General features: G+C 43.3%; 1 protein-coding gene across 1 annotated transcript in view; it reads left to right on the top strand.

Moving 5' to 3' along the window:
• The first annotated feature begins 4,201 nt into the window (after window positions 1-4,201).
• Trim13 (tripartite motif containing 13) overlaps window positions 4,202-9,043 on the top strand; it is a 10,251-nt gene continuing 5,409 nt past the window's right edge. The window contains exons 1-2 of the mRNA XM_031362731.1: window positions 4,202-4,289; window positions 4,514-4,612. The gene's annotated coding sequence lies outside the window, so the exon portion shown is untranslated. The remainder of the gene's footprint in view (window positions 4,290-4,513; window positions 4,613-9,043) is intronic.

The raw sequence follows: 9,043 nt of genomic DNA on the forward strand, positions 1-9,043 counted from the left end.
ACTTGGGAGGCAGAGGCAGTCAGATTTCCGAGTTTGAGGCCAGCCTGGTCTACAGAGTGAGTTCTAGGACAGTCAGGGATACGCAGAGAAACCCTGTCTTGAAAAGCCAAAAACCAAACCAAACCAAACCAAACAAACAAACAAAAAAAACCCTCCTGATTAGCCAGGAGGTGGTGGCACAACTTTAATCTCAGCAGTCAGGAAGCAGAGGCAGGTGGATCCTGCATTTAAGGCCAGCCTTTTCTACAGAGTGAGTTCCAGGATAGCCAGGGCTACACAGAGAAACCCTGTCTCGAAACAAAAACTCTCCTCATGTTAATTCCCCCAAAGAAAGATCCAGGGCCATTAATCCCCTCTACTCATTTACCCAAGTTTTCATATTAATTATCCTCTCTTTGTTCATGGCATGCTGGTCATGGGGCCAAGCTTACTTAGCCTGTTGGGGCAGTTGGAGTTAGAACCTTTTCCCTCAGGCTGGCAAGATGGCTCAGCAGGTAAGAGCACTGACTGTTGTTTTGAAGGTCCTGAGTGAAATCTCAGCAACTACTTGGTAGCTCACAACAATCCATAATGGCATCTGACACACCCTCTTCTGGTGTGTCTGAAGATAGCTACAGTGTACTTATAATAATACAAACATTTAAAAAAAAAAAAAAACAAAGAACCTTTTCCCTTAAAATTTTACTTTTACTATAAGCCAAAAGGAGGCTGGACCAATTTACCAACTTTGTTTACATGGCACTTACAAGCCAATTTAGTATTTAGTATTGGGTAAATGATATAAAAACCATATAAAAGCACAACATGTATATTCCATGTATGAATAATTCATACATAAAGACAGATGTTTTTAAAGACCGAGATCTTGGATGCTGTGATTTGTTAGGATTATATTTCTTGCAATCATCACTGTAAAAGGAATGCTCCATGGTCCTCAGCAAACACCTATCCATCCATTCAACATGTAGTCCAACATTAACCATAAGTTCACATTATCTGCTTTATATGAGGAGCCTCAGCCATCGCTGATTATGGATTATTAAGGAAAGGATAGTGTTAATTCGGTTAACTCAGCTGGGTTAGGGAGGGTGGCTCTATTTCTGATCCTTACAGTCACCTGGGGACATTCTTCCAAGTGAAGCCCTTGTTTTAGACACTGACTTCTGTCACCATGTGTTGCCATCTCTCTCCAGCCATTCTCCCAGGAAGAGCATTCATACTCTCTGTGCCTTGTCCTTAGTCCTCCTCTGCCCTTCACAGTGGAATAAAGACTGGCCTGTGTGACTGAGTAGGTCAGCAGGCTTTCCAAGTCCCAGTTTCCCCCACAGTGATCACTACCCAACAGCATCTGCTACAGTCTTTGTACAAAGCGAGCACATCATACTAACACTTCACCCTCACATACCTGCTGCTAGTCTCAGTTCCAGACATGGATTTTTCTTTTTCTAAAGCCATCAGTGCCAGAACTGGAAAGATTCTAGTCACTGTTCAGGCTCAACTTCCTTTTCTTCTTTTTGTATTTTGAAATTTTAACTAAAAAGGGATAGATCTGTGTACATGCATATTCCTGGAGTGCCTCACTGTGTTTTATACATGTACAGACACCAGGGTAAGTACACGAGTCATGTGTGATAGTCTCCACCCTTTTGAAATTCACAGTGCATCATTGTTACCTGGTGCTCACAGACTGTGGGACAGGGCTCAGCTTGTTCTTTTCAGGACTTGTTAGGACTACGCCCAGCCCTGGGCATTCTGGTTCTTTCCCCAGTTTATGCTGCTCTTTCCTGTTTCTTCTCCCAGGTTCTAAGAATATCTCATCTTTTATGCCTGCTGTCAGACACTGTGCCCACCCAGCAACTCAGTCATTATGACTTTCAAATCTTTGCCACATTACTGAATTTTAAAAGACTATATCAATGCTTTACTTAGCATTTGATTATTGGTGAGAAAGAACTGCTTTCATCATGATTATTAGTCATTTATATTTTTATAGACTTCAGAGGCTTGATCAATCCAGGGTTTTGAAATCGATCGGAAAGTACTCTACCACTGAGCCACACCCCAAGACTCATTCAGTCATCATTTTGGTTTTTGTTTTGTTTTGAGACAGGACTTCTCTGGGTAGCTTTGACTTTCTTGGAACTTACTATATAGAACAGGCTGGCACAGAGAACCACTGGACTCGGCCTCCAAACTATGAGATTAAGGCCTGCACCACTCACCCAGTTGCTAGCATATTATGCCCGTAGTTTTGTGGGGATCTGGGACAAAGCTTTCATTTGCACTGACATTTTTGGTGCTGTAAAGAACCTGTCTGTTACAAGATATTTGATTATTGTGAAAACATAATTGTTAGCAAAACATCAAAGCCTAGGTAGATATTGTGTTCAGCAGTGTAAAACTCTGTAGAGCCTTAGCTTACCAGGGATCCATTGAGTGAACCACGTGGAGCTGGGAATCGATGCAAAAAACAAGAGGAATTTATTGTTCCAGTGTACTGGAGTGATCCCAGACCTGAAGGAGAGGCGGCAACCTTGCACAGTTCGTCCAGTGAGCTTTTTATACAGTTTTCAGGAGCCATTAGGCACAATGTGATTGGCGGAACAGTGTGACTTTTTAAACTGATTGGTCTTTAGGGAATGAGGTGGCAAGAACTTCCCTAGTGTCTGTTGGTGGGCATCGGTCTGTCCTGTGGAATGTGTTCCCACCAGCAAGTCGGTTCCCCAACCTGTGGTCTGAGGAATGTTAATTAGCCTCCCTCTCCTGGAGGGGCTAGTGTTCCATGACTTTCCCAAAGTTCCTGAGCTGGCTTTTTAGCAGAAGCAGCTTGGGTGTGCCTCTAAAAGCCACCATAGGTAAGAATGCTAAAGAATGGAAAGTTCTAGCTTATTTTAAGACAAATTGCTTGGGAGAAGTCTCTTGGTCTTTGCTCTAGGACAAAGGGTTAAGTAGTTGGGTGGCCTTGAGCTATACACTATAAAAGTGAAGTGGTTTGGTTCCTACGGACTTGTCTTGGTGCACCGTCCCTCCCACCCCCCCATCATGGCTGTGAAGTGGTTCAACCTGCCAAGGGTGTAGGGGAGGACTCAGAGGCTTCTTGTTTTAGCAATTGGATAAAGCTCCTCCTCCCCACGCCCCCCTCTTTTATTTTTTTTTTTGCTAGGAAGAACCTTTAAGGTAGGAGCTAAGAGATAGGGATCATCGATCATCTTTGTGTTTGCACTAACAATGGAGTACTGAGAGGACTCTGGTAAAAGGGAAAGCGCGCTAAGGAGACCTGTTGGGTTTGGCAGAGCTCAAGAGAAAGGTAGATTAGCTCTGTAGAATGACACAGAAGTTTCTGATGAGCTGGAAGTTTAGTTGTAGGATCAGGCTTGTAAAAAGATATTTTGTATATAGTTTAGAAAATGAAGCTACCTCCCCGAGCTAGCAGGTTTTTACCCTAGTTTACGCCTCATGTGTTCTTTATTGGTATACATATTAAATAATTTAAACAGTTACACGTGTCCTTGGAATTTGATGTTACCCTCCGGAGCTACGTCTTGGTTTTCCACCTTGTAGAAAACCTGTTCATTTAACGGGTAAGGCTCTTGATGGCACTGTACCTGTTCTCATGAGGACTAAGTTAGAAATTACAGGGATTGTTCTGAGAAATGGTGTAGCCGGGACCGCTTGCAATGGGAGGAGCGGGCAAGAGGGGCTTTTCATTGACTCGGAAACGCACTTTACCCAAATATGCTCTCCTAAAGGCCCAGACCTTTTCAAGTGGGAGTAGACGTGCTCCCCTCACACTCACCCTGCATTTACCTCGGGCTTTCAAGTTTGGGATAGGAACCATCTTTTTCATCCTCTGTTACCATGGTCTCCGCTTAGGAGGTGGAAATCAGGAAGTTAGGGCAGCTGCTACGGGGGAGATATTTTAAAGCAAGTTAAAAGTTCTTGCCTCCAAGGGGGTTCACCGCAGCAGTGCCTTTCTGTACATACAGTTGGGTCAATGGTGTTCGACCTAGAGATCGCCGGGCCCGCTGGGTCCTGAGAAGCAGGCAAAGTGGTGTGAAGGGTTGGGCTGTGTGTTTTTGTTGTTGTTCCTGAAAAAATGCAAGGAATAACAGCAACAACAACCAAAAACAACAACAAAACTCCTCTGGTCCCCTGGAAGCACTCACAGGAGCTCTTCCCAGAGGCTGCGCGACCTGGGCGGTGCGCAGGCGCAGACGGCGGGAAGCAGAGGGCGTGGTCGCCGTGTCCATTTTGCACCGGCGCAGCCAGGCCCCAGTTGTCTGGTGGAGGTGAGCAGTGTGCTCCGGGTTGGGGCCGGGGGGCCGGGAGTCGCTGGCCCTGCGCCGTCGGCCCAGGGACACCTGCGTGGGCGGTGACGGGTGGCCCCGCCTGGCAGCCAGAGTCCCGGTGTCACCATCGGGAAGGTCCGCGCGCCGCTGGGGAGGCGCCCTGGCTAGGAGAGGGCCAAGAATGCAGATTTGTGTGTGTGACACTCTTTCTCCTTTCTCTACAGCGCTCTCCAGTTTTACAGTCAAACCGTGAGGGAAAAGAAACCGGCTTTCGCCAGAGAAATAGAAAGCTTGCCAAAAGCATACGCTTGCTGAGATCAAAGGTAAACGGTCGTATTTTTCTTTATGTTCTGGTATTTATGAAGGGGGAAAACACCGGGTTTATATTAGTCCTAGGACCATTCCAGATGGAAATACAAAGAATAAATATATCTTCACACTTCTCCTTCAGTAATAGGTGGCCTTTGTTCTTTTCATATTTCAAAACTCATGGACTCAAAAATTCATGCTTGCCATTCATTTCTTTGTTAATTACTATATATAATGTAATAAAATTATGCTCTAAAGGAAGCAAAGGGATCTAGCAGCATTTGTTCTGTGTGGTTTGCCTTAGTTGTCCAGCTACTTGGGCTGTAGCACAGGGCTTTAGTTTCCTGCAACTCTCTAGATATTTACATGAGGAGCACTTTTAAAACAGAATGTCAATATTTAGGCATTCTTTGTGCTAGGACTCAATGGGGCTATTAATCAATTATGCCTTTTTCATTGATTTTTTTTTTTTTTTTTTTTTTTTTTTTGCTTTAAAGTCGTTTGATGGGGAAAAACCCAGGACAGGACACCTTGGGGTATGCTAGCACATTCTACCTGGGAACTAAACCTCTGTCCTACTTAGTGCTAAGCATCAGTTTCACACAGTCTAGGATCACCTGCAAACAATCTGAACTGAGTAATTGTTTTTCAGACTGGTCTATGGATATATCTTAATTTACACAGGGCACATTGTGGGCAGCTGTATCCTTAGGCTGATGAACCTGGGCTCCATAAGAAAGCAAGCTAAGCATGAGCCTATTATAGGCAGCCACATTCTTGATGGTGTCTGCTGCACTTTCTGGTTGTGAGTGGGTTCCGTGGTGAAAGGCATTGTGGGGAATAGTAAGCAGTTTTGTCTTTGAGTTTCTGCCCTGCCTTAACCTCAGTGATGGGTTGTAACCTGCAAGTGTCCGTTGATTTTGGTCAGTGTTTTACCATGCGAACAGAAAGTAACAGGTCCAGGCCCTGAAGACCCATGTCTTTAGGCTTCCTTCCCACCCGTCCTTTTCATCCAGTGCACTTATTTTTTGGTAGTTCTGGAAATTGCTCACACTAGGCAAGTGTGAGCTGCAGCCTCAGCCCTGCCCTGTGTATAACTGAAAGGGTATGTGATCTGCCCCAGTTCATGCTTCTGTGTTTCTGGTACCCTGGTTTTATTTATTTTCAAGTAATATGAAGATAGTACTGTAAAGATCCTCATTTTATGAAAGATATTTGTTGAATATCTTTCATATGAAACCTGTTTCATATGAAACAGATGTTTGTGAAAACTATAATTTTAAGAGATCGTTAGAAAATCTTTGTAGTAGTTTTGTTTTGTGAATAAAGTTACTGAATTATTTCCCACCACCACTTTGGCCCTGGCAATCTAACCTAGTGCCTTCAGCATGCTAAGTACAGCTCTGCCATTGGCTATATTCTCAGGCACGAAATCCTTTTTCCCCTTTTTGTGACTACTTCCTAGTTCAGGCTGGCCTTGAACTAACAGCATTCAGAGTGCTGGGTTTAGATTAAGATATCTGCCACTATGCCTGGGTTAGACTACTAAATTTTTGACTTATTTTCTGGATAGTTTTGTATCCTAGAACTTTGAAAACTCAAGGTCTGTGCTTTGGTGGTAGAAGGGCAAGGCGGGCTGGCTCCATGTTTTTACTTAGGCCGTTAGGAGTTGGTTAGCTACTTTGGTTTTAAGCCCAGAACTTACATTTTATTCCTACCTCTTTGTTCTCAAGATACATAATGCATGCTACTAGGAACTGATTTAAATTGTTTTGCATTTTAAGTCCTGATGAATTCACTAATAATGTGACTGTTCACTGATTGCTAAATGCATGGAGAGGTAGAGTGTTTTAGATTTCAGAATGTTTGTACACACTTAAATGTGTGTGAATAGTATACACACATATATACCATTTTTACTTTTTTTTTTTTTAAGACAGGTTAGCTATGTAGACCAAGTTCAGATGTCAGTCTTCTTCCCAAGTGCTGGGATTAAAGACATGTGCCACCATGTGCAGCTATACACACTCTATTTAGAAGAAGAACACTTGACAATCTTTTTCAAAATGGCTCAGCAAGTAAAGATGCTTGTTACCACTATTGACAGGACCTGAGTTACACTGACAGGAATGACAGAGTTGAAGGAGGGAGAGAAGAGAACCAACACCCATAAATTGCTCTCTTACCTCGTGTGCGCACGCACGCGCACACACATACACATACAAACACACACACACACACACACACACACACACACACTATTTAAAGATGGGCTTATTTCTTGACCCAGTATAGCCTCTAAGGGAATTACCTAAGGAAACGATCAGAGATAAGGACTTTTTTTTTTTTTTTTTTTTTTTGAGACAGGGTTTCTCTGTATAGCCCTGGCTGTCCTGGAACTCACTCTGTAGACCAGGCTGGCCTCGAACTCAGAAATCTGCCTGCCTCTGCCTCCCAAGTGCTGGGATTAAAGGCGTGCGCCACCACCGCCCGGCAGCCAAGGTCCTTTTTATTAAAGCTTTTCTATAAGGCTTTTACTTACACAGTACCATTCTAGAAAACAAAAGTACAGATAAATAATAAGAGAGCACATCCCTAAGACAGGTTATAATGTGTTTGAAGAATAGGTGCAGATGTGAAAAATGATTATTTGTAAGTAAAGAAGGCAGTAAAATTCCATCATATTTCAGTATTAAATAATAGGAAACAAAGGTTATATAGGTGGTCAGGATGAAAAGGAGAGAGGGTTCGTGAGGCTAAGAAAGACTTTGGGGGAAAATGGAGAAGAATACAATAAGGATAAGAATTTTAAGGCAGTCAAATAAGATGAGAAGTGAAAAGGAAAATGTAAAACTTACAATGGCCCTTCAAAATCATACTCACAGGCTGGTGAGATGGCTCAGTTTGTAAGAGCAATGAGTGCTCTTCCAAAGGTCATGAGTTCAAATCCCAGCAACCACATGGTGGCTCACAACCACCCATAATGAGATCTGATGCCCTCTTCTGGTGTGTCTAAGGACAGCTACAGTGTACTTATAATAAATACATAATAAATAAATCTTTAAAAAAAAAAGTCATACTCACACTGTAAAGGCTCCTCGTGCATTCATGTTTTTTTTTTTTTCTTCAAGACAGGGATTCTCTGAGTAGCCCTGACTGTCCTGGAACTCACTCTGTAGACCAGGCTGGCCTCAAACTCAGAAATCCACCTGTCTCTGCCTCCCAAGTGCTGGGATTAAAGGCATGCGCCACCACAGCCCTGCTTTTTTTTTTTTTTTTAAGACCAGGTTTCAAGCTGGGCAGTGGTGGCATCTGCCTTTAATCCCAGCACTTGGGAGGCAGAGGCAGAAGGATTTCTGAGTTGGGGGCCAGCCTGGTCTACAGAGTGAGTTCCAGGACAGTGAGGACTATACAGAGGAACCCTGTCTCAAAAAAACAAAACCTCCCCAAAAACTCAAACAGCTTTCATTAAGTAGCCCAGGTTATCCTAAAGCTCCTGCTCCTCTTGCCTTAGCTTCCCAAGTGCTGGGATGCACGCTTACACCTCCATGCCCAGCTATGCATTCAGTCTTAAGTAGAAATTAATCTTCCACTTAAACTTCTATTGGGGGAGGCTGTGGGGTGGTTCAGGGTGGAAGTACTTTCTGCCAAATGTGGCAGCCCGAATTCAGTCCTTGGAGCACTCAATGGTGGTGGGAGAACTAACCCCAATAAGTTATGATCCTGCTGTGTGTGTGTGTCTGCCTGTGTATGAAAAATAAATAGGTAGATGTAAAAAAATACAGCCAAACCATCTATTGGGAATGAAAAGAAAAGCTGTTGTGTTATACTTTGTGTTTGGTGGATTTGTTTCTAGTCCCAGAACACTGAATGTAGGGGCTTTGAGCATGCTAAGCAAGTGCCTTACCACTGAGCCAGAGTCCAGGCCTCCTGCATCTTGGGAATTTTCATCTTAAAGGATTTTTTGTTTGGGATTTAGGAAATTCAAAAGTGTTTAAATATGTCAGGAGAAGATCTTGCAAAATAACTAAGTAAAATACTTGGCTCGTAAGAATAAAGGACAGAGTTAAATCCCCAGAACCCACCAGTAAACAAAAATAAAAAGCCATGTGTGGTGGTAGGTAGTTGTAATCAATCCTAGGACTAGAGAGGCAGAGAGACAGGTGGCTGGCCTGCCAATTTAGTCTACTCTGCAAGCTCCGGGCCAGTGTGAGCTTCTGTCCCACAAATCGCCAAAATCCCCCAAACTAAGATACTAAATACTAAAGCTTTGCAGACTAGTTAACCTACTAACCTGGGAGCCACCAGCCTTACCTTGGAATAATGCTTACAACGAAAGCTTATTTTTATTTTTATTTTTATTTATTTATTTATTTATTTGGTTTTTTGAGGCAGGGTTTCTCTGTATAGCCCTGGCTGTCCTGGAACTCACTCTGTAGACCAGG

This window comes from Mastomys coucha, unplaced genomic scaffold, assembly GCF_008632895.1.
Source record: "Mastomys coucha isolate ucsf_1 unplaced genomic scaffold, UCSF_Mcou_1 pScaffold9, whole genome shotgun sequence".
Lineage (NCBI taxonomy): Eukaryota > Metazoa > Chordata > Mammalia > Rodentia > Muridae > Mastomys > Mastomys coucha.